Genomic DNA, 24,647 nt, shown 5'->3' with positions numbered 1-24,647 from the left:
TTCACCATGATGTTGGAAGGAACAGCTCGTACTTGGTTAAAAAGTTTGCCAGCTAACTCCATTGGGTCCTGGGCCGAGTTAAAAAAAACCATTTTATCCAAAATTCAAAGTACACGTGTAAGCAGCCTATGTCAATTGTGGACCTAGCCGCCTGCGTTCAAGAGGATGGGGAATCTACAACCCATTGGGTGAAGCGACTCTCGGCTATTTTACATTCATCAGACCGCATCGATGCTGATACAGCAGTCTTGACGTTGGAAGGCAATTGCCGGTTTATGCCGTTGAAACTAAAGTTAGGAATACTCAAACGTCACTGCAACGACATGTCAACGCTTATGGCTGCTTTGGTTAAATACGCCGATTCAAATAGTACCAAGGATCCTAAGTCTGAAGAGGACAAATCCGGGAAGGGGAAAAAGAACGGCAGTGCCAAGGGGCAGCAACATAACTCGACAGGTCATGGGAACAATGGTAAGCACAAGGCGGATAACAGCTTGGACTTTGTGGCTAACACCAATGCCCAGGATAACGGTCAGCGTCGCAAGGGTAAACCTCCCCAGCGGGGCGGAGGGTCAGGCCCCAATTTGGAGCGCCTGTTAATCAACCTTTTCCAAAGGACGGATCGAAGGAGAAGCCAGCTTCGCATCTTTGGAAGGATTGTTTCATCATGCGAGAGTTCAAGAATTCCAATATGTTTCAATACGACAATGGCCCGCCCGGCGGTTCAGGAGGCAGTTTTCATGGGCCGGGTTATGGAGGCGGCAGCTCCGGTTCAGGATTCCAAGGCAATCAGACCGTACATGTCAATCAAGGTAATCAGGGAAATCAGGGAGGTTATAACCATCAGGGGAATCAACGGCGGCAGCAGTTGGGTTATCAGAGCAATCCGAAGCAGTTGAATAGTGGGCAGTATCATGTCTTTACCACTAGCTTGTGTAAGCGTGATCAGAAGCTTCACAAAAGGGCCGTGAACTCCGTTGAACCGGTGGTGCCTCGGTATTTACGCTGGTCTCAACAACCCATTTTATGGAGTCGAGAGGATCATCCGCCCCGGGTTGATAATCCGGGTCATCTGGCCTTAGTAGTGGCACCTCAAGTTGGGGGTTACAAGTTCACCAAGGTGCTTATCGACGGAGGAAGCAGTATTAACATCCTTTACTATGAAACCTTTCGTCGCATGGGGTTAACAGATAAGAATCTTAAACCGTCGAACATGTGTTTCATGGGGTGGTGCCTGGTAAATCAGCATACCCAGTCGGCAAGATAGCTCTGGAAGTTGCTTTTGGAGACGAGCATGATGCACGATCAGAGGTGTTAACTTTTGAAGTGGTAAAAATCAAGAGTCCATATCATGCCCTGTTTGGACGGTTGGCTTATGCTAAGTTCATGGCAAGGCCGTGTTAGTTTATCTGCAGCTTAAGATGCCGGATCATAAGGGGACCATCACAGTACATGGGAGCAGGAAGATAGCCTTGGAGTGTGAAGAAGGTGATGCGGCTTATGCCGAGTCGGTTTGTGCCACAAAGGAGCTGAAATTTTACAAAGACAATGTTGACCCGGCAGATATGACTTCTCTGAAAAAGTCAACTACTGAGCATGACCCGGCACTGAAGTTTAAATCGGCTGAGGAGACTAAACCGGTTGATTTTGTTCCTGGCGATTCATCCAAGCAGTTCAGCATCAGTGCTAACTTGGATCCGAAATAGGAAGGCGCGCTCATCGAGTTCATCCATGAGAACCGGGACATCTTTGCATGGAAGCCTTCTGACATGCCAGGTGTACCGAGGGAACTCATTGAGCACACCCTTAATATAGATCCCAAGTTTAAACCGGTCAAGCAGTTTCTTCGCCCCTTCAATGAAGAGAGACGTAAGGCTGTTGGTGAGGAGGTAGCCCAGCTCTTGGCAGCAGGGTTTATTGTGGAGGTCTTTCACCTTGAGTGACTAGCTAATCCGGTGCTGATACTTAAGAAAACGGCACTTGGCGTATGTGTGTGGATTACACAGATTTGAACAAGGCCTGTCCAGCTGATCCCTTCGCTCTCCCTCGTATTGATCAGATTATTGATGCTACGGCCGGTTGTGACCGTTTGTGTTTTTTGGATGCTTACTCTGGTTATCATCAGATCAAAATGGTAGTTGAGGACCAGGAGAAGACATCTTTCATAACTCCCATTGGAGCCTTCTGCTATGCATCTATGCCTTTTGGGCTCAAGAGTGCCCAGGTGACATATCAATGCTGTGATCAAAATTGTCTTCATAAACAGATTGGGCACAATGTCCATGCTTATGTGGATGATATTGTGGTGAAGTCTAGGAAGGAGGATTGATAGATGAGCTAAGGGAAACATTTGACAACCTCCGGGTCTATAAGATGATGCTTAATCCGGCCAAATGTGTCTTTGGTGTACCGGCAGACAAGCTTTTGGGTTTTCTAGTGTCTAACAGGGGGATTGAAGCTAATCCGGGGAAGATCACATCTATCACGTCTCTGGCTAAACCGGCGTGCATTAATGATGTTCAACGTTTGGCGGGCCGGATTGCAGCCTTAAGCCGGTTTATCAGTCGCCTTGGAGAGAAAGCTATCACCTTGTATCAGATGTTAAACGAAAAAGATCACTTCGTCTGGAGCAATGCTGCTGATGAAGCACTTGTGGATCTGAAAAAATAGTTAGCCGAGCCACCTGTCCTTGCGGCTCCGGTTGATAAGGAGCCTTTATTGCTCTATGTGGCTGCTAATGCCCGAGCTGTTAGTGTGGCTATTGTTGTGGAGCACAAGGAGGCTGGGAAGAGTATCTGGTTCAATAGCCTGTTTATTATATCAGCGAGGTGCTTATAGAATCCAAACAGAGATACCCACATTGGCAGAAGCTGGTGTATGGAGTTTTTATGGCAAGCCAGAAGCTCAAGCATTATTTTCAAGGTCATCCTATCACAGTGGTCAGTTCAGCCCCCCTAGGAGATATCATCCAAAACAGAGAAGCAACTGGCCGGATTGCTAAGTGGGCTATTGAGCTTGGACCTCACGGGCTCAAATAGACACCTCGCACAACAATCAAATCTCAAGCACTCGTGGAATTCATCAATGATTGGACGGAGTTGCAGGCACCGGAGGAAAAGCCAGACAACACTTATTGGAATATTCACTTTGATGGATCTAGGCAATTGGAGGGCTCGGGGGTTGGAGTCATATTAACTTCCCCACGAGGAGATAAGTTTTGTTATGTTCTCCGTTTAATGTTCCCTTGTACTAACAATGCAGCTGAGTATGAGGCCTTGCTCCATGGTCTTCGGATGGCTAAGGTAATGAACTTAAGCCGGGTTAAGTGCTTTGGTGACTCGGACCTGGTGGCTCAGCAGGTATCTGGCACTTGGGATTCCAAGGATCCACTTATGGCGGCATATAGACGAGAGGTGGATGCAGTGGCTGGTCACTTCAAGGGTTATCAAGTGGACCACATAGACCAGCGGAAGAACGAAGCAGCAGATGCTTTAAGTCGTTTAGGCTCTCAACGTAAACCGGTGCCAGCCAATACCTTCCTTGATGTACTGCATAATCCGTCAGTGAAGATACTACGGAGGAGGATTTGGCTATGCCTGACCCGGAGGCTCAATTAGTGGTGGCTCTCCATGTTATTCCGGATTGGACGGTCCCGTACCTGACATACATGAACCGGGGCAAGTTGCCAGACGACGAAATCTTGGCCCGGCAGATAATCCGGCGATCCAAGTCAATGACCATTGTCAATGGGGAGTTACATCATTGTAGTGGCATAGGAGCATTTCAGTGTTGTGTTTCCCCTCAACAAGGTTGTGAGATCTTTGGTGAGATCCACGAAGGCGATTGTGGTCACCATGTCGGTTCAAAATCCTTGGTGGCTAAGGCTTTTCGTCACGGCTTTTATTGGTTGACATTTCATGCTGATGCTGAGGATTTGGTTAAGAGGTGTGATGGTTGTCAAAAGTTCGCACGCCGTGCCCATGCTCCAGCCCAAGAGTTAAGAATGATTCCAATAACTTGGCCGTTTGTAACCTTGGGGCTCGATATGGTTGGACCTTTTAAGAGGTCCAAAGACAAGAAGACCCACCTACTGGTGGCGGTGGATAAGTTTACCAAGTGGGTGGAGGCAGAGCCAGTCAGCAAGTGTGATGCAGCCACAACCATTCAATTTATCAAAAAGGTGATATTCCGGTTTGGCTTTCCACATAGCATTATAACTGATAATGGTAATAATCTATCCAAGGGTGCTATGGAAGAATTCTGTCAACGTGAGCACATCCGGCTTGACGTGTCGTCAATGGCTCACCCCCAATCTAATGGTCAGGCAGAAAGAGCCAATCAAGAAATTTTGAGAGGTATCAAGCCCCGGCTTATGGTTCCTTTAAAGTGGACGCCGGGTTGTTGGGTGGAGGAGTTACCTTCCGTATTATGGAGCATCAACACCACACCAAACAGGTCTACGGGTTACATGCCTTTCTTTATGGTTTATGGGGCAGAGGCGGTTCTCCCTAGTGACATCCGTCATGACTCGCCCCGTGTGGTGGCTTACGTTGAAGCTGATAATGAGAAGGCACTTCAGGACTAACTAGACCTGTTAGATGAGGAACGTGATCTGGCAACGGCGCGTTCGGCGATTTATCAACAAGATCTCCGACATTATCACAGCCGCCGGGTTAATACCAGAAATTTTCAAGAGGGCGATCTGGTGCTCCGGCTCATCCAGGATCAAACTGATATGCACAAGTTATCCCCACCTTGGGAAGGACCTTTTGTGGTCAGCAAAAATCTGCACAATGGGTCATACTACCTTATCGATGTTCAAGAGCACAAAGACTCATGTAAATCGGAGGAGGAGACCCAGCGGCCATGGAATATAGCTAATCTTCGGCCTTACTATACTTGAGCCATAGGCTCTTTTTTATGTACATACTTATGACAATGTATATATTATAGTCAATATAATAAACCGGAGCCTCAGCTAAAGCGGAGTCTCTGTTTGTTTTACATCAAGTGTTTTCATGGGGGCTTCTGTTTACAAAGTGGAGTTCTGTTGATCCGGCTTGTTAAAGCTACACATATAAAAGGAAATCACTAGGGGGCTTGGTCATATCTGAACCTTCGCTACACCTCTTGATTGGCTTAAAGCCAAAGGGAAATCACTAGGGGGCTTGGTTGTATTCGAACCATGGCTACGCCTCTTGATAGGCTAAAAGCCAAAAGGAAATTATGTGGACCAAAGAGAGTTTGTTGCAAAAGCACAACTCAAACATAGGTACCACTGAGCACAGCTCAAATGTTGCTTGGGGGCTCCTTGCTTCTCAAAGAACAAAGAGTTTGTACCCTTGTAATAGGCTATCAAGCCAGGCTTGGAAGCCAGGTGTATTCACCTAAAACCCTGGGTTATCCTGCCTCTTTAAGTAAGCCACTCCGTCTAGGTAAACCTGGTATGACCCATCGAACGTTTGACAAGTCAAACTCATAGACCCCGAACTTGTCAAAGTTAAAACGATGATTGGTTAAAGATTGAGGTCCATCTTAAAAGGCTGTGAAAAATGGTTTAACTCAGTGGCCTGGAAGCCCATGAAAAGCCTCGATTTAGGGCCTAGCAGCCCATGAAAAGCCTTGCATATTTTTCTGGTATTTTTTGCAATATTTAAAACCTCTTTTGATAAAGGATTTATGAACATTTTCTGATAAACCGGTGTCTATTACAACCCGGCATGGCTTTCAAACGCTAAGTTGTTAGTACATGATCAGTTACAATCCGGCATTAATTTGATCCGGTCTGGTTTTGGCTAAGAAGTCACCAGAGTTATATGAACAAACCGGTGCTTATCATAACCTGGTACGATTTGGTTACGAACCGACAAGGATGCAAGGAGTCATCAATACTCCAGATTGGTGTTATCACCCTTATTATAACAATAGTTGGTCAGCCAACGAGATACATCATAGGTATCATCTATTTAATATCTGGTTATTACAATCTTGGTTATCCATCCAAGCTATGTATATATTTTGGGCATCATGACCCGTCCAGTGGTAAACCACTAGGACACTTTCGAGTTCTTATATGCAGGAGCAAATCGAATAAGGCAGCAATGGACTATGCATATAATAGATCCCATGGGCATGGTGAGTTATCAGTATCAAGCAAAATAAACATGCTCGATGGCATAACAGATAAAGTGTTTACACTATCCTATTACAAGGCGCTTTAACAACCCACACAGAATAATTGTTTCAATAATGAGTGGCAGACTGCGATTGATAAACCGGCCTCCGGTTTAGGATTCCTCATCTGGACGACTTGAAGATTGAGGATCATCTTGAGTTGGCGCATCCTCCTCATCTCTACCCAGTGGCTGGAAATCAATCGTCATCCAATCGATTCTAGTTAAAGCTTGGAACACGGCCTCTTCACTTATAAGGTTGGAAGGATCAATGTCAAGGGCATAAGTGTGCTTACGAATTGGCGGAATAAGATCTTCTACGTCATGTATTGTCGCAGGATATCTCTTCTGATCCATATCATAAACCGGCTGGTAATGAGACAGGTCGGTTTCATCCGCCAATTTGCTTGCAATGGGACGCAGTTCCCTTGTCAGCCTTAGGAGATCATCATTGTTGAATTCTGAACCATCTTCTTTTACGCCGGGATAGCCTTGACCAATATCTGCCGGTTCAAGATCTGGAATCCACGCCTTGGCCCAGATTAGCGCGGTCAGCGCACCTCACCTGGCAGCTGATCTCTTCAGTTCATCCAACCGGGCAGGCAACATGGATAGCTTTTTGATGGTTTCTTTTATCAGCGTTGGAGGAGGCTTGTTATAAGCTGCAGTGCAAATGACTCGATGGGATCTAGAATACAGCTTTTCTATCAAAGTATAGGCCGCCTTAAGTTTCATCCGCATGTCGAAACCCAGATGATTAATGCGGGTCCCTGTCATGGTACGCGTCAGTAAACCGGCTATGGATAAGATATTATGAATTGCAAAAACTTCATATGAGGATACTCACCAAATACAGCAGAGGTCATGGCATTAATCTGTCGCTTTAAGCCGGTCAGTTCTTCAACCACCGGCTTCAGGGCTGCTTCTGCGTCTTTAGCCTTCTTTGTTAAACCAGCCTTCTCTGTGTCCCAATCTGAACGCTCTTTATTAAAGGTTTCCTTCAGCTTCCCCATGGCTGCTAAGGCATTAGTCAGTTCTTCCTTGGCTTTGGAAGCTTCCGCTTGCTGAGATTTAATGTTTTCCTGAAGGTCAGCAGTTTGAGCATCCTTCTTACTCAGCTCGGCCTACAAAGGCAAGATATATCATCAATGGGCTATGTATATTTGAAGTACCAAGCATATAACAAGTTATGCACTTTGTACTTGGGGGCTAATGCCTATTTGCTCTATTATCAGAAATTTTTGCAAGTCCCAAGTACAATGCAAGCATCATCCTTGACACTTGGGGGCTAATGTACATCTGTTCAACTTTAAGCATTGATTAAAGATCCGGTTTACCTTGGAAAGATAACCTGGCCCTTGGGGTGTATAGGCGAAAAGTATAGGAAAACAATGAGTTTATTTGAAGGACTACTGGATATGGGAAAGATAAGCATGCAAGGGTCAATATATTACAAAGTCCCGGTTTATGATTACCATCATAAACCGGCCCTTGGGGGCTACTAGAGTTGATCCTTACAAATTGGATTTAAGAAAGGACAAGTGATGAAAGTATCTCATAGTGCTCCTTCATCAGATTCACTAAACTGGCTTCATAGTCACGGTTTTAGTGCACACGGTTTAGAAAGCCAGAATGGAGTTCTTGAGCACTGAGGTGGGCATAGCTTGATAAATCTGTGCTCCATTTTCCTTTTTCCATTGCAGCACGTTCTTCTTTAGCGCTATGTTTGGATAAAGCAAAAGGGTTGCCAGGAGAGGTATGACCAACACCAGTGATGACAACATCATCTTCCTTGTTACCAGTAGTCTATGTTGGAGTTGTTGGGATATTAGTAGCCTTCGCCGGACTGGGCGGTCCATCATCACGATGGACCGGGCTCGTCGGTTTGTCGGCAAGGTCTGCTACTTCAGCTTCTGCTTGCTCATTCAAATCATGATCCGGAGGGGGTGGTTCATGAAAAAAAGTGTCTGCATGGGGACCTTCCGGTTCAGCGGTTTGCTCCGGTTCAACAACCAATTCTTCAGACGGTTTATTCACCCGAGTTTTCTTGCTGGGTCTAGCCTTGGCTATGAAAAGGAAAAGATGCAAGGATGAAAACAGCATGCAAATACAAAGCGTCAACAGATTCAGTTAAAACTTACCCAACAACGGTCTTAAGAGGAGGGAGTTGTGTCGCTGTTGACTCGCCAGAGGATGAAGGAGGTGTCACCTGATAATTCGAATCGGACGGATTAAGAGGTTCTCGGAAATAGCCGGCCTTGGGATAAGAAGTGTCAGAAGTGGGTGAGACCTCAGGTCGGCGTTTCCGGGCCGGGGTATTCGGTAAACCGGTCGAAGTGACCGTTTGGCCGCTGTGCTCGGTTGTGCGGCGAGCCTCATGCTGCTGCTTCTTCAAAAGAAATGGTGGATCCAAGTGAGCAAGAGGCTGAGAAAAGCTTACTTTCCGGACTGCTTGACGGATTTTTTGCGTTGGCAGAGGGTCTGAACCGGAGGAAAGGATAATTACCTCTGCATCTCAGCTTGGCTGCCTTCAGCGTCCTCCTGGTAAAAATCATTGTCAATGAGATGCATGAAAAGTGAACCAAGTGAATCAAGTTCTCCCTCTGCTTCCAGTTCCTCCGGGTCGTCATCAAGCTCTAAACCGATGGGTTCAGATGCCTTCCTTTTTGTAGTTTTCTTGACGGCTTTCGTTTTAGGATGAGAAGGCTTCACCGCTTTCTCTTGAGGTTTATTTTTCCAGAACGGATCATCACCCTGTTTAAAAATGGACAGAGGGTATTCAAAGATTGCACAGTCCAAAAATATCAGGTGTAAAGCGGAAGCACAGACAATACTTACAACGGGCGGTTTGTTTTGCGTGTAAAAGGGGCTTAACCCGGTCTTGCTGCAGACAGCTTCCGGTTCATTCAACATTTTCCTGATAGATTCAGTGACTTCCTCATCTATTAGCTGAATATTGATATGACATTGGGAGTCTTGTACGTCACTAGTATACTCACACATTAAGCCGGAGCGGTGACTTAACAGCAAAATGCTCCAGGATATCCAGCAACGGACGAAGTCCACGCCTGTTAAACTGTTGGCCATGAAAGCTCTAAGTTTAGTGAGTTGTGGGGCGTATGAGGCCCGTTCCTTGGCACTTAGTCATTGCGGAAGCGGATGAGTATTAGCGAGCTGGTGAGCACGATAACCCGGCAGAGGGTTTTCATCTTCAGGAGAGGTGTCTCTGCAATAGAACCAAGTTTGATTCCACTCTTTTGGGTGACTGTGAAGTTTGGCATGATGAAACTCAACTTCTTTCCTGTTCTGAATAGAGACGCCGCCAAGTTCAGTGTTGGGTCCGTCTACAAATTCAGTGCGACAGTTTAAATGGAAGAAATCCCAGAACAGCTCGACAGTTGGTTCTTCTTATAGATACGCTTCACAAAAAACTTGAAAGTTGCATATATTGGATACCGAGTTGGGTCCAATGCCTTGAGGGTGGATCTAAAAGCTGGCAAGTACATCTCGGAAAAACATAGATCCGGGCGGTTTAAAGCCACGGCCTATATGATCAACAAACGCCACTACTTCACCCTGTTTGGGGGTAGGAGGATTTTCCGGCCCTCGCCACCGGATTTCATTTTTCTTCGGTAAGGTACCAATCTTGACCATTCTGTTCAGTTGCTCCTCTGTAACCCGGGAAGGGACCCAATTACAGGAATAGAACTGTTTGGCCATTGCAAGTGAGAAGCTGGGAAGAAAATAATGTCGGTTTATGATTCATTAATGGTGATGCATAAGGTACAATAGGTTGAGGGAAAAGGAATCCAAGCATGTGAAATTGATAAATCGGAGGAAGTTATAAACCGCCTACGACAGAGTGTTTATGAATGGTAAAGCGATGAATAGAAGAAGAGGTATATGCATATTGTTACACTGGAGTATAAATGAATCAACGGTTTAAAAGGGGACTAATGGTACCTGCCAGATTATCATACTTCAAAAAGTTTAACCGCTTATATTGGTGTGAGGAGTACAGATCTAAAAATACCTAAGTAAGGGGAAACAGGTTTCACAGATTTATATGAAAATTACAGATCTGAGGTGTGACAGAAACTGGAATATATTCAGGTTTAAACTTCAGGTGCTTAAACAGTTCAGTAGATCCAGATAAGTTGTTCTTTATATAAAGGGGGAGTCTAATGAGGAAAATAAGATTATGGCTACGGTCGCGCAAGAATAACAGGGTCAAACTAGCCTTTGATGATACGGAAAAGAAAAGAGAAGACTAGCACCGGAGTTTTTGATGAACTCCGACGAATAGTGAAACCCTAAAGACAAGATCTAGGTGGAAGGAAAGAAGGCTTACCAGTGTCACAGGGACGGCGGACAAATGCCGCGGCTTTCTAGTTCGATCAGGGTGATGCAGCGGCCAACGATGAGGCAGGGGCGAAGTTCGACGACGGCGGCGGCGCTCGGGTGCAGGGACGTCGCGAGGAGGAAGAAGAGACGAAGAGGCAGTGGAGGAAAAAGAAAAAGGGGGCCTCAGCCCTATTTATAAGGCAAAGAGATAAGTAACAGGCACGGGAATCGAGGAGCTCAAAATGGATATTTAATAAAGTTGTCGCCTTGATGGTTGGATGCTCATTAATAAAAGGCATCTTCATCTTTAATGAATAGATGACATCATGGCAATTTACCACAAATCCGGAGGATGGCGTCAGGGCGGTTTACAAGATCCGTGCGAAGGTGCAAGAGGAGGAATTTTTCTAAGTATTGAAGATTGACATGAACAAGTTCAAATCAATCTGGGGCCTAATGTTGGGGATATTACTACTAGACGTAAACCGGCCAGGAGTAGCCGGGTTAACTCTATGTAGATTAGAAGCCCATGAAGACAAAGGATGGTGGCGCTTTACGAAGGCCCAAGGCCCAAAGGCGGGTTAAGGCCTGTAGATGTAAACCGACATTATCATGTAACTTGTATTGTAAGATAGGAGAGAAAGACACCGAGTTGGACACGTTGATGATCCGGCCTCGGGACTCTGTAAACCGACGGGCGTCGACCTATGTATATATAAAGGGACGACCCGGCGGCGGTTTAGGGACAATACACAACAACAACTCGAAGCCAGGCAAAGCGGATTCACTCCCTGGTCATCGAAACCCCAGCAATTCCATGACAACTAGACGTAGGCTTTTACCTTCATCGTAAGGGGCCGAACTAGTATAAAACTCTCGTGTCCCTTGTCCGGTTTAACCCCTTTAAGCTAACCCATAGCAATGGCTCCACAACTAAGTCCTTTCACGAGGACATCTGCCGTGACAAAACCACGACATAGAGTCTTGAGCTTGAGCCAACATGTCTTCTTAGTATTTTGAGGGGTCCACTTTCTGATCGATGCCATCCCAAACATTGAGCTTTCCTGAAATATTTATCTTGAAATAGCATTAGCTCAATGGGATATATGTTGTTAGGAATTACCAAAACCACCCAGGGATAGTTGCACTTTCAAAGTGGTGATTCTCCTCGTAGATCTCCTGATTCCTCTCCTCTGAGGCGGCGTGTGCCGCGGCCACTGTGGCAGTAGGGCTCTTTGCGTGCTCGACGAGGCACTCCTCCTCCCGCAGGAACTCGGTGTAGCGCGCAAGGTCGCTGTCACACGTGCGGGCATCCACCTCCACGTCCCGCCTTCGGGCGGCGGTGGCGGAGCGGGTGATGATCCCGATGGTCGATGGTGGGCTGGCGGCCACGACGGCCGACGATGGGGTGGAGGCCACGACCACCATCTCCCGCCTTCGGGCTGCGGTGGCGGAGCGGGTGATGGCCACAGTGGCCGGCAGTGGGGTGGCGTCCACGACAGCCATCTCGTGCCTTCGGGCCGCAGCGGCGGAGCGGGTGATGGCCCCGGCTTTCGACGGTGGTGTGGCGGCAACGGCGGCCGGCAACAGCTATCGACGGGAACCAGCGGCGGAGCGTGTGGTGGGTATTCCGTGCACACCCAACAGGGACTCCACGCGCACTACACTACACCGAGGACTGCGCCGCCGCCACCGTGGTGTAGCCTCCCAGCTGGAGCTGTCCTCTAATGACGGCGGAGTGGCTGAGCGATGACGACAGACCGGTGCCATTGGCGAATGTGGGAGAAGCAGAAGAGATAAGCTACATGGATGGAGGGGAAAATGCGACGCGGGACTCGCCGGCCATGAGGGTTTTTATAGCAGGCCGGTAAGCATTGGGATTTTGGGGGATTTCACCGAGTCGGGCGGGAAGCTCATGCGGGAACCTGCGAGGTTGCGCAGGAACGGTCTCACCGATGATTCATTGGCGCCACTGTTTGGCAAAAAGAACGCCCCTGCGTGCTGCGCAAGCTTGCGTTGTAAGCCGTCTGCGGCAGCGGGGTGACAAGACATGCGAGAGGAGGACGAAAGGCCATGTACACATACGGTTAATAAAAAAATGTTTGTAATTTAATTACCAAGTAAACCACCGGCCTAGTTTATAAGTATGATTTAACTAATAAAATACGAATGCATGTCGCCAAAGATTATATAGCTGGATTTGTATTTGAACATAGTTTCCAATTATATAATTTTTAAAACATGCATTAACATTTTGTTGGTTAAATTTGAGGGCAAAGTATGGCACGGAATATAAAGAAGACTATAGACTAGATGGAGGTGGTACCACACGACCGCTCTCTACGTAGTGACGCAACTATCGGCCGGCTTGTAGGCGACCATTTCCTGCATGTTCAACTGCTCTATGCGTGTGGTTGCTTGCGGTTTAGGCGGCCGCGGCGCGCTCTGCTCACATCCCGCCGCACGCGCTCTGCTCTCGCGTCCCTCCGGGTGCTCTGACCTCGTCCCTCCACATGCGCTGCCAGTGTTTTGGGTCGGCGCAAGATCATGCACATTCGTGTGGAAGCGGTTGCGCCGGGCACGGCGCGACGATGCAGTTACTCGCTGCAAAAACTGCCATGCGGACATGCCGAGAATCCATGCCGCCCAGCCCCCTTTTATTCCTGCGGCCATTTACCTTCATCTCTCGTCTCACACGACACAATAAGCACACCCACGACGACACATACAGAGAGGACACCCAGGGGTTCCAATGGCTCTCCCCATGGCTCCAATGGTGCTCCCAGCGGCCGACGACGACAACGGCGGGCAGTTCACCATGCATCACGTAGTGGACACCCACATGAGAGGGAAGGCCCTCTCGGTGGTGTACACAAACGATCCGATCTCGGTGGAGAGCTCCATCCAAACTATGGAGTAGTTCCTTGCCGAGGATAAGTACCGAGTGGTCGGCTTCGACCTTGAGTACACCATCGGTCGTGCCGGGCACGATTAGAAGGCCGCCGTCGCCCAGTTGTGTGTGCGACATGACGTCCTCATCTACCACTTCCACCTTGCCACAAGGCCTTGCGGGCGTTTCTCTAGGTTTATCAACAACTTCGACTACAGTTTCGCTATGGTGGACACCACCAACGATCTAAAAGCTCTCAAGGTTTCGGACTTGAAATGCCCGAATCTTGTCAACATCCAGCACCACTACAAGGTCTGGGGCAGTGACAAAAGCAAACTGAACTCCCTGGTTGACCTTGCCTCGGCCATCATCAACCCCTACTACACGAAGATGAAGCAAGAGAGCAATAAGGACAAGAACGCCTGGCACAGTGTGTGGCATAAGAGACTGGATGGACAACATGTCAAGTACGTGGCCATGGACGCGCACACAAGCTACGAGACGTAGGCGGATCATTGACATGAGGAACTGTCTTCTTCCTGGCCCAGATGAGGGATCGAGCCACATAGCAGTGGCGGGAGCGTCACAAGAAGTAGATGACTATACGATCGTTTCTCCTACTTTAGAATGCATGAAATTTTTTATTGAGGTGTGTGCGAATGATCTGTATAGTCACTTATGTAATTGGATGTTGATTTCAGTTATATATATGTACATGTTATTCTACTGTAGACATAGCAATTCACACGGCATATTAGCAGCAATCATCTGTGTTATTATTGGTCTTCGCACATATTTTAGATTACGGACCTGTTTGCCACGTATCACACACGTCTTGTTCAGTTGAACCATTTCCATTGTGTTGCCTAATCACACACAGTTCATCCCAGTTAACCGTATGTTGTATATCGCACACGCCTTCATCTGGCTGCCTATTTCTTTTGTGCCTCCTCATCCCAAACATTTAATTGAGATGAACTGTATGCCCTGCATCGCACACGCAACTAAATTCTTAACCGTGTTTGATGCATCTATCATCGCAAACGTTTTGCACCTTTTTCATGGTTTTTTACACCACCATTTGCGATTATGGCATCGCACACAGTTTCTTCGAAGGGTCTCTGATCGTAGTGTCGTGTTTGGACCATCCTACAGTAGTGTTTAAAAACTTGAGCTCTAGCACCTCTGCAAATCACTCCTTCCTTCTGCGAAGGGACTATCTATTTGTTTTTATGTTATGTCATCACCTTCTAAAACAAGCGCTAGAACCTGAGAGCACAACTTTCATGACTTATGCATTGTGTGTAGCTAATGTTGGGTGCATCATGACTGGATCTTTTCTACCATGAATTACAATGTTTAGTCGTTGCTTCGGCTCAGAAAGGGCTAGTGAGATACCACTATTGTCATATTATATCATGGTTGTTTTGACAACGTGTTGCCGTTTGAGATGTCTTATTATTGCTCGCTAGCTGATTATGTCATTGATATGAGTTAATATAATCTTTAAGATTTATTGTCGGCATGGTTAGTTATAATGTTGGCTGAAAACCTGGGTGATGTTTAAGCTTATTTATGCAAATAAGAGTAAAAGAGTTCGTAAAAGTTTTTCTTTTTCACTTCCAGTTTATCAACTGAATTGCTTGAGGACAAGCAAAGGTTTAAACTTGGGGGAGTTGATACGTCTCCAACGTATCTACTTTTCCTAACGTTTTTCCTCTTGTTTTGGACTCTAATTTGCATGATTTGAATGAAACTAACCCTGGACCAACGCTGTTTTTAGCAGAACTACCATGGTGTTGTTTTTGTGTAGAAATAAAAGTTCTCGGAATGGAACAAAACTTTGCGAGGAATTTTTGTGCAATAAATAAGAATTTATGGAGCCAAGATCCACCAGAGAGGGGCACCTGGGTGGGCACAACCCATCGGGGCACGCCCCCCTCTCCTGGCGCGCCCAGGTGGGTTGTCCCCACCTGGTGGCCCCCGCAGACCCTGAAACCGACGCTATAAAATCGTATTTTTCCAAAAAAATCAAGGAGAAAGAATTATCGTGATCCACGAGACGGAGCCGCCGTCACCTCATGTTCTTCATCAGGAGGCCAGATCTGGAGTCTGTTTGGGGCTCCGGAGAGGGGAATCTTCGTTCTTCGTCATCACCAACCCTTCTCCATCGCCAATTCCATGATGCTCCACACCAGGAGTGAGTAATTCCTTCGTAGGCTCGCTGGTCGGTGAGGAGTTGGATGAGATTCATCATGTAATCGAGTTAGTTTTGTTAGGGATTTATCCCTAGTATCCACTATGTTCTTAGATTGATGTTGCTATGACTTTGCCATGCTTAATGCTTGTCACATTAGGCCCAGGTGCCATGATTTCAGATCTGAACCGTTTATGTTATCACCATTATATCCATGTTCTAGATCCGATCTTGCAAGTTATAGTCACCTACTATGTGTTATGATCCGGCAACCCCGGAGTGACAATAGTCGGGACCACTCCTGGTGATGACTGTAGTTTGAGGAGTTCATGTATTCACTATGTGTTAATTCTTTGTTCCGATTCTATATTAAAAGGAGGCCTTAATATCCCTTAGGTTCCAATATGGACCCCGCTTCAACGGGAGGGTAGGACAAAAGATGTCATGCAAGTTCTTTCCGTAAGCACGTATGACTATTTACGGAATACATGCCTACATTATATTGACGAACTGGAGCTAGTGCCATATCGCCCTAGGTTATAACTATCTCATGATGAATAGCATCCAATAAGTCACTGATCCAATGCCTACGAATTTATCTTATATTGTTCTTGCTAAGTTACTACTCCTATCATCACTGTTACACTTGCTATGTGTTATCAGTCTCCAGACGCATCTATCTATAAAAAGGAGTAGGGCACTTGATTGAGATACATACTGGAGTCAAGGATTGAGACCACTAGTGAGCAGGCCAATAAACCGTTATTTGTATCGGAAGGGAAAGAATGACCATCCATTGGCAAGCACTAAAGGTAGGAATCTAGTGGCTGCTGCATCAAGCTCCATCCATGATTTTACACTCTAGAGGAGAGAACTGCTGTGAGCCAGCTTTGTAGCGACCTTTCTTATGCGGAAGCAAAACCTGTATTTCTATACGAGTTTCCTTCAGTTTCTTAGGGTGAGCAAGCCCATAATATTCCATTTATATTCTGTCTCCCTTTTCTGTTGGAGTTACATAGGAGTGGTCCATGGGGGGGCACTGGTTACTGGTTGGGAACCATCGGTTCATAGGCGCGTGAATAGGGGTCCATCCAGTTTATACTTTTGGGGTTGTGTGTGGGACTTTCCTCTTGATGTGGAAAAATAGGCTCTTAGGGCATATGCTGCCTTTACCGGAAAAAGAAAGTCAACGGACTTCATGGACGAGGAGGTGGAGGATGAATGGTATACTGCTATCACTATTACCGTTACCATTGCCACTATCACTATTATCAAAACTATCATATTACTTTGCTACTGATCACTTTGCTGCAGATAATTAATCTCTAGGTGTGGTTGAATTGAAAACTCAGCTGCTAATACCTTCAAATATTTTGGCTCCCCTTGTGTTGAATCTGTAAATTTGGGTTGAATACTCTACCCTCGAAAACTGTTGTGATCCCCTATACTTGTGGGTTATCAGGACCTTTCTCCGCGTCATTGCTGGGGAGCATAGCTATATTTCTTGAGTCACTTGGGATTATTATCATATTATCACTATGAAGAATCTCAAGGATGCTAAGACTAAGATTTTCCCTCAAAGACGAGGGGAGGTAAGGAACTGCCATCCAGTTTTGCTTTAGATTCACCTTCTGTTATAAGTAAACTTGCAACACCACCACATGCTATTAATTCTAATATGTTGCAAGTTATTGATGATGCTACTTCTGCTATGGATAATGCTTATGATAATGCTAGTACCTTGCTTAATGATGATGTGCCACTTGGTGACTTTCTTGATAAACAAATTGCTAGAGTTATACAACACGATGTTGTTGAATCTGATGATGAGCTTGAAACTGAAACTCCTGAAACACCTGCTAGAACTAGACCTCCTAGATATGAATTGCCTAAGGTACCTGAAGGTTATGTTATGAATGAGGAGACAACTAGAGATATTCTTGCTTGCAGAGATAGAGATGATCTAGAGAAATTATTATGCAACTATAAAGAAAAATCTCTGAATGCTAGAATGAAATGTGATCCTAAGTTTGCTACTTAAACTATCTTTATTGATGATAAGGATTATGAATTCTCTGTCGACCCAGAGTTAATTACTTTGGTTGAATCTGATCCTTTCCATGGTTATGGCACTGAAACTGTTGTGGCACATCTTACTAAGTTGAATGACATAGCCACCCTTTTTACTCATGATGAGAAAACTCGCTATTACTATATTCTCAAATTATTTCCGTTCTCATTAAAAGGTGATGCTAAAGCTTGGTACAATACTCTTGCTCCTGGTTGTGTGTGTAGTCCCCATGATATGATTTATTACTTCTCTGAAAAATATTTCCTGCTCATAAGAAACAAGCTGCCTTACAGGAAATATTTAACTTTGTGCAAATTAAAGAAGAGAGTCTCCCACAAGCTTGGGGGAGGCTTTGCCAATTACTTAATGCTTTGCCTGATCATCCTCTTAAGAAAAATGAAATACTTGATATCTTCTATAATGGACCAACCGATGCTTCTAGGGATTTCCTAGATAGTTGTGTTGGTTGTGTTTTCAGGGAACGAACAAGCTGAGGAATTATTGAATAATATATTGAAAAAAAATATGATGATTGGACTCTTCCTGAATCACCGCCTAAACCCACTCCGAACAAGAGGGGTATATTATAACTCAGTCCTGAAGATATGCAAGAGGCAAAGAAATCGATGAAGGAAAAAGGTATTAAAGCCGAGGTTGTTAAAAATTTACCCCCTATTGAAGAAATACATGGGCTTAATACACCACCACCTCCTAAGGTGGTAGAGGTAAATTCTCTAATGAAGTTCAATGATAATGACAATCCTCACAATATGCATCCTAGCCAATGCCTTCATGAGTTTGAAAATTATATTAGAAAACAAGATCACTTCAATGCAAATGTTATGAAACAATTGAAATACAATTCTGATATGATTCCTCGCTTGAGTGACTTGTTATTTAGAATATAAAATTATGTTAGAGGTGTTGGAAAGCATGCCTCTATGGTTCAAACTCAGTTAGAACAAGTTGCTAAATCTCAAAGAGAATTGCTTGATGAAATGAATAATAATATGCATGACTTTGCTGTTAGAGTTGCAACTAGAGGAGGTAAAATGACTCAGGAACCACTTTATCCTGAGGGACACCCAAAAAGAATTGAACAAGATTCAGGAAGAAATAACACTAGTGCACCTTCTAGAAAGAAAAAGAAAAATAAAATGATAGGACTTTGCATGCTCCTAGTGAACCTGAAATAGAAAAACCTCCTGACAATGATAATGAACTATCTCTGGTGCTGAAACTCAGTCTGGTAATGAACACTCACCTAGTGGTAATGAAAAAGATAATGCTGACGTTCATGGAAATACTCAACCAAATAATAAAGTACCAGACAATGATGTTGAGATAGAACCACCTGTTGATCTTGATAACCCACAACCTAAGAATAAAAGGTATGAAAAAAGAGACTTCATTGCTAGAAAACACGGTAAAGAAAGAGAACTGTGGGTTCAAAAACCTATGCCTTTTCCACCCAAGTCAACTAAAAAGAATGATGATGAAGAATTTGAACGCTTTGCTGAAATGTTGAGGCCAGTCTTTTTGCGTACTCGCTTGAATGATATCTTGAAAATGCCCCCTTATGCAAAATAGATGAAAGACATCATCACCAATAAGAGAAAAATACCGGAAGCTGAAATCTCCACTATGCTTGATAATTATACTTTTAAAGATGGAGTGCCTAAAAAACTTGGAGATCCGGGAATACCAACTATACCTTGCTCTATAAAAAAGAATTATGTGAAAACTGCTTTGTGTAATTAGGAGCTGGTGTTAGTGTTATGCCTTTATCTTTATATAAAAGACTTGATTTGAATACGCTCACACCTACTGAAATATCTTTGCAAATGGCTGACAAATCAACTATCATACCTATCGGCATCTATGAAGATGTGCCTGTTGTTGTTGCTAATGTTACTATTTTGACAGACTTTGTTATACTTGAGATGCTCGGGGACGACAACTTGTCGATTATCCTTGGTAGACCCTTGTTGAATACTGCAAGGGCTGTTATTGATTGCAATAAAAGCAAGGTCACTTTTCATATCAATGGTAATGAGCATACAGTGCACTTTCCGAAGAAACAATTCCAAGTGAATGGTATTAATGTTATTGAAAAATCTCCGACAATCACTATTGGAAGTTTTCAAATACCTCTACCTACTGTCAAAGATAAATATGAAATGCTTATTGTTGGGGACATTCATATCCCCATTGAGGTAACTTAGTGATTCATGAAAGTTCTTCGGTTTCATGCTAATTGAAATTAGTTGTTAATAAGACATGATCAACCTTATTAATGGATCATTTTTGAGCGGTATGAAGTTGATGAATTTAATAAGCACTACCTTTTGTCCCTACTTTTTGTTTCCTGTTTTTATTAGTTAAATAAAATAAAATGCCATGTTTTGTCTGTTTCCTGAATTTCCCGTGCAATAAAAAATGACCCAAAAATAGAAGTTCTCAGAATGCCCTGGAAATTTAATACGATTTTTTCTGAATATTTCTGAATTTTTGGTGCAAATAATATCAGAGGGAGGTGCACCAGGTGGGCACAACCCACCTGGGCGTGCTAGGACTCCCAAGCGCGCCCTGGTGGGTTGTAGTCCCCACGTGGGCCCCCTCACTTATCTCTTTACACCACATCATCACTTACCTCCAGAAAAAATCTCCATTGCTCTCTCTCCCGTGTTCTTGCTCTCAAACCTGCGGATTTTGATATCTTTTGCTCGAAGCTCCGTTTCTGAAACTGTTTCGGGGGATTGTTGCTTGGTATGTGACTCCACCGTTTGTCCAATTAGTTTTTATTTTAGCAGTTTATATTCTGAATAATTAGCTACTCTTGGTGCTGTTGTAGATGAGCTTGCATTTTTAATTCTTAGTGTTCTAAGTAGGTTGAATGCTTGCTATGGCCTCCATGTATCCCTATGAGTAGTTGGTATCATTTTCATGAAGTTTTGTTGAGAAATTTTGTGGGCTAATAAATTTCAGAATTTTGTTCATAGGAAAACCATGAATATCTTTAGGAAGTTTGGCTCTAAGAAGAACTCCAAGGGTGTTATTAGGGAGTCATCTGATAGTGATCTTCATCCTCGGAGGTTGCGGAAGTACGGCCGTGTGAATGGCCGCACACCCCGTTCCTGGAAGAGGCTGGAATCCGTCAGGAGTTCGCCCAATATACTGCTAATACCGACCTCACCGACTTCATCGCAGATGAGTATGAACAACACCAAATCCTCACAAACATCTTTGTTCAAAGTTTTACTTTCTTGCCTAGGAATAATCCTCCTGAAGTGATTTTTGATTTATATGCTGAAAACCATCAGATACCACTGACTGAATTTTGTGACATATGCATGATCCCTTCTGATGGGAGCTTAGCCTAGCCTAGGCCGGTAGAGTTTGAGACCTTTTATCGCACCTTGACAGTGGGAGATGAGAGAGGGGTGTCAGCTATCACTGCCGCTGGCTTGCATTTTCTTGTTGTTCATTACTTTGCTCTTTTCATTACAATGCTTACTTGCTAGAGAGAAGGTGGGTACACTTAGTTCACCAGACCTTGTTGTTTTACGTCGTGCATTAGAGGACGACAACACTTATAGCTTGGGAGCTATTGTGGCTCGTTGCCTCCACCTTAGTAAATCCAAGGGTAAAATTCATGGTGGGATTTATGCTACTCGTTTGGTGGCTCACTTCGAGGTTGAGATACGCCCTCATGATTATCCTCTGACAAAGGTTTACCTAGACCGTGCTGCCATGGATCACCACCATTTTACTGATAATAAATCTCCTGACATTCCTATTCCTTATAACCTGGTTTTTAGCATTGAAACTTGTGATATTATTCCATTACCTACTCCTTGTTTGTTTGATTCTGTTGCCAGGGTTGGATATAGGATTATGCCTGCGAGCATCATCGCCTACCGAAACGCTCAGGCTGCTGCAGAGGCAGAGGAGGACCCTCGGCTGTGGGATTAGTGGATGCCCGCTCCTCGGTACCCCAACTACTATCCAGGCTTCTGATCGATTACCAAGTTAGGCCAAAAGCCTAAGCTTGGGGGAGTATGTGTTTTTCACCGACATTACATTTATTTTCATCTGTCAGTGTTCACACTTTTTCATTGTATCATCCACGCTTAAATTTATTTTCTTGCTTTCTTCTTGTGTGTTTGAAAAACTTTAGAAAAACCAAAAAAATAGTTTTAGTTAGTTTATTTTCTATGCATGCCTAGTTGTAATATTAATATTAAAAAGAACACCCAAAAAGATTTCCTTGTTCTTCTTCTGCTTGTTGGGAGCTTTCCCGTGTAAATAGTTTTTCTCATTTTTGCTTTTGCCTTTTATTTGCTTGTTCAATAAAACCAAAAACTCCAAACATATTTCACTGTGTTTCTCTGAATTTCTTTTTTAGTCGAGTTGTACCGAGGAGAAGACCACAATGAAAATGTTGAGTGGCTCTCATATGAATAACTGTTGAACTAATAAAGAGCCCATTTTACCTTGTCTTCTAGTGTTGAACAAATGTTTACATATTCTTGCTTAGTCCATGGCACTCTTGCACTATTATTATTTTCACATCATGCGGTCATGCAAGTGAAAGGCAATAATGATGATATTCGATGAACTGGTCGTGGCAGAGAGAAAGTGGTATGAACTCGACTTGTTCTCTTTGTATAAATATCTTTAACCTAGTCTCCATGATTCAGCCCATTATGATTAAACATGTTTGCAATGACAATTAGAGATTATAGTTTCTCATGCCATGCATAAGTAGCTGGGAGTGGATAATGATTTGTCTTGGATATCAACATTGCGTTAAAATAATTGTGATGTAGTATGATGATATGGTATCCTCCTATGAATGTTCAAGTGGCTTGACTTGGCACATGTTCATGCATGCAGTTGAATCAAAACCAACATAGCCTCTATGATATTTATGTTCATGGTGTTCATATCCTACTCATGCTAGTGTCCAATGTTACTTATGCATAATGCATGATCATGATTGTTGTTGCTCTCTAGCTGGCCGCTTCTCAATCTAATTGCTAGCCTTCGCCTGTACTAAGTGGGAATTCTGCTTGTACATAAAAAACATTGAACCCAAAGTTATTCTAGATGAGTCCACCGTACCTACCTATATGCGGTATTACCCTACCGTCCTAAGTTATTTGCATGTGCCACCTCTAAAAACTTCTAAAAATATATCCTTTTGTGTGCCTAGATTGTTCATGGAACGACAGGAGGTGGTCAGTATCTTCCATGCTAAGCAGATTATTCTCAGGTCGAGTGTTTATTCACTCGCCATCGCACGAGAAAAGGGCGGTAATAGGGATGCCCAGTCCCAAACTGCAAACACAAAAAGAGTTAATCTCTCAAATAATCAAACAAAAACTCCCAATGGAGTCAAAACCTTTACTTTTTATCGCTTGGGAACCGACACTAGTGTGTTTAGCATGGAAGATATTGATAACTGAGGGTCATGAAGTGAATGAGAAGGGTGCATGTCTCAAAATATCATCTATCTCTGTTTTAAAAACTTGAGCTGCGGCACCTCTGCAAATCACCGCTTCCCTCTGCAAAGGGACTATCTATTTGCTTTTATGTTGTGTCATCACCTTCTAAAACAAGCGCTAGAACCTGAGAGCACAACTGTCATGACTTATGCATTGTGTGTAGCTAATGTTGGGTGCATCATGACTGGATCTTTTCTACCATGAATTACAATGTTTAGTTGCTACTTGGACTTTGGAGGTGCTCTGCATGTATGTTTTGCGGTCTCAGAAAGGGCTAGCGAGATACCACTGTTGTCATATTATATCATGGTTGTTTTCACAACGTGTTGCCGTTTGAGATGTCTTATTATTGCTCGCTAGCTGACTATGTCATTGATATGAGTTAATATAATCTTTAAGAGTTATTGTCGGCATGGTTAGTTATCATGTTGGCTGAAAACCTGGGTGCTGTTTAAGCTTATTTATGCAAATAAGAGCAAAAGAGTTCGTAAAAGTTTTTCTTTTTCACTTTCAGTTTACCTAATAAATTTCTTGAGGACAAGAAAGGTTTATATCTTGGGGAGTTGATACGTCTCCAACGTATCTACTTTTCCTAACGCTTTTCCACTTGTTTTGGACTCTAATTTGCATGATTTGAATGAAACTAACCCCGGACTGACGTTGTTCTGAGCAGAACTACCATGGTGTGTTTTTTGTGCAGAAATAAAAGTTCTCGGAATGGAACGAAACTTTGCGAGGAATTTTTATGCAATAAATAAGAATTTTTGGAGCCAAGATCCACATGAGAGGGGCACCTGGGTGGGCACAACCCACCGGGGAGCGTCCCCCTCTCCTAGTGTGCCCAGGTCGGTTGTCCCCACCTGGCGGCCCCGCAGACCCTGAAACCGACGCTATAAAATCCTATTTTTCCAAAAAAATCAGGGAGAAGGAATTATCGCGGTCCATGAGACAAAGCCGTCCTCACCTCCTGTTCTTCATCGGGAGGCCGGATCTGGAGTCCGTTTGGGGCTCCGGAGAGGGGAATCTTCATTCTTTGTCATCACCAACCCTTCTCCATCGCCAATTCCATGATGCTCCCCACCGGGAGTGAGTAATTCCTTCATAGTCTCACTGGTCGGTGAGGAGTTGGATGAGATTCATCATGTAATTGAGTTAGTTTTGTTAGGGCTTAATCCCTAGTATCGACTATGTTCTTAGATTGATGTTGCTATGACTTTGCCATGCTTAATGCTTGTCACTTTGGGCCCAGGTGCCATGATTTCAAATCTGAACCATTTATGTTATCACCATTATATCCATGCTCTAGATCCGATCTTGCAAGTTATAGTCACCTACTACGTGTTATGATCCAGCAACCCCGGAGTGACAATAGTCGGGACCACTCCCGGTGATGATCGCAGTTTGAGGAGTTCATGTATTCACTATGTGTTAATGCTTTGTTCTGGTTCTCTATTAAAAGGAG

Source organism: Triticum urartu, chromosome 7A, assembly GCF_056163025.1.
Source record: "Triticum urartu cultivar PI428250 chromosome 7A, HENAU_Tu73, whole genome shotgun sequence".
NCBI lineage: Eukaryota > Viridiplantae > Streptophyta > Magnoliopsida > Poales > Poaceae > Triticum > Triticum urartu.
The sequence above is the reverse complement of the archived record's forward strand: the minus strand, read 5'-3'. Positions refer to the sequence as shown.